The 2,261-nt window shown below is 39.8% G+C and overlaps 1 non-coding gene across 1 annotated transcript; it reads left to right on the forward strand.

Moving 5' to 3' along the window:
* The first annotated feature begins 678 nt into the window (after nucleotides 1–678).
* Nucleotides 679–798, forward strand: LOC138140919 (5S ribosomal RNA). The gene has a single exon (XR_011162829.1). It is a non-coding gene; the product is annotated as a 5S ribosomal RNA (ribosomal RNA).
* The last annotated feature ends 1,463 nt before the right edge of the window (nucleotides 799–2,261 follow it).

Here is a 2,261-nt window from a genome sequence, read left to right on the forward strand (position 1 = left end):
TTTTCTTCGACGGATCTTCAGGTTTTCTTCCTTTCTTCCGTCTTTCTCTCTTCGTAATTTCGTGTCCGACCTGCGTCGTCCGAAGTCGGGGTGAAGATCGAAGAAAAAACGCCAAAAATAACAACTCGTCAGCCACGCACACCGCGTTCGAATGTCTAACGGTCCAACTTGGATTTTCGAAGATCGCCGAATCCGAGGGACGATAAATAATAATAATAATAATAATAATGGTAATAAATAATAATGTTAATAATAATAATAATGATATGATGATTATAACGATAATTATTATAGATAGGTAAATAGAAACACAGGTCTCCTCTCGAAAATCGGAACTTCCTGATATTACTTACATATTTCGGTCGATCCAAATGTGGGAATCTCGTCGTCGTCGGAGCAAGCAGCGCGGTAGGTGGGGTGAAATTCTGGATTTTCCACCGCCGCCGGCGGTCGAAAAATGTGCGACGCGGGAGATCGCCAGTCCGTCTAGTAGTCTCTCTTGTCGTTAGAGCGTGACGTGGTGGTTGTTGTGGGATTTCCCGTTAGTTCGGTCCGACGTCGGTCGTCAGAGGGTAAGTGCATACGGAAACGAAACGCATCGCGTTTTGATGTTCATATTCGTGCATCGGAATGTTAAAAGCAATATATTTTACACCAACGATCACACCTAAACACCACGGCAACGGCCATACCACGTTGAAAAGCACCGGTTCTCGTCCGATCACCGAAGTTAAGCAACGTCGGGCGCGGTCAGTACTTGGATGGGTGACCGCTTGGGAACACCGCGTGCCGTTGCCCCCCAACACTTTTTGTTTTTTTTTGAAATCCATAGCAACCACCGAACCGATTTGTTTTTCGTGCAGGTATTCGGAAACATGCACAGACCCGTATAATGTAGATTCATAGCTTTAAGTACTAGATAATTAAGAAAACAATTTTTTTTGTCGATTAATTGTAAACAATTGCAGAATAAAAACTCGTCAAACGGTAAAGGTTGTCGTTCGATCACCGAAGGTAAGCCACGCGGGCAGCGGTCAGCACTTGGACGGGTGACCGGTTCATTATATTCCTTCCGTGAGTTTAACAAAGATAACATATGCAAATGTCGTAAGTGCGACGAGGAAGACGGCGATCTTTTAATGTAAAAAAAAATATATATTAGGTTACGCGTACATGCCACTTTGACTGCTGCTTTATTTTTTTGGTTTTTAAATAATTAGAGATCTGAATTCAACATATCAGTTCTATGTTATAATGGACAGACAATGTTGTATTCTTGGCCCCTAACACGTTAAGACCAACATAAAAACTAGAATAACTTACCATTCGTTAAACGTTAAACAATTTCGAACCACGTTTTTTTGAGCTCGAACAAACTCATAACACAACACTCATTTATTAGTCACTGGACCATTGTAAAACGAGAAGAGAGAAAAACCATGCGAAACTATTTTTAAAACGAAGAGAATAAAGGTTTTAAATGGTAGGGCTGTATGACAGACTTGTCAATTATCGTGGGGGGTACGGCTGAGATTTATGACGAAATCGAGCGGCGCCGGCGGTCGGTCACTTTCACGAAAGAGGTCTAAACACGGGTCGTTTACGATACCCTCTGGTTACTAGAAAAGTTCTAGACAGATGTTTGTCGGCTTTTCGAGGTATTTATTTGTGAGTCCAAAGACTCAATGGAGTAATATCGGACTGAAATTCCAAGATTTTGCTGTGTAATCCAAAAAACTATGTTCCTCGTAACATTTAACGATGTGTTAATTCAACTATTATTTTAATTTTTCGTATACGTATTTATACTAAAAAGTACAGCGCTTCCAACAGTGAATTGTGAATTGAAAATGTTTCAAAGAAAGATCGATAGTTTTGAAAAAAATTACATATTAATAAATTTAGATAGATTTAGAAGTATACATTGCACTTACTTTTCAAAATTATTGTACTTCTGATTTGGTTGAAATAACATAATATGTAGCAGTCATAGTCTTGTGTACATTGCAGTCGCGGCTGGTGTTGGGTAAAACCTTTATTTTTTAGGGGGTCATTACCAAATGACCTCATGGACCAGCCGTTCCTGTTAGGTTTTATATATCAAATTGATTCGTCTGTCTTTTTCATCATGCCTTCGAAAAGCGAGCTCCTGTTTCGCCAAAGTAACTGTGACGTCAATTAAATACGATAATAAAATTCGGTTTTTCCGAACTTATTGTGAGTGAGAGCAGTGAGAGCATCTTCTTTTCGTATCCCACCTC

Source organism: Tenebrio molitor, unplaced genomic scaffold, assembly GCF_963966145.1.
Source record: "Tenebrio molitor unplaced genomic scaffold, icTenMoli1.1 SCAFFOLD_582, whole genome shotgun sequence".
Taxonomy (NCBI): domain Eukaryota; kingdom Metazoa; phylum Arthropoda; class Insecta; order Coleoptera; family Tenebrionidae; genus Tenebrio; species Tenebrio molitor.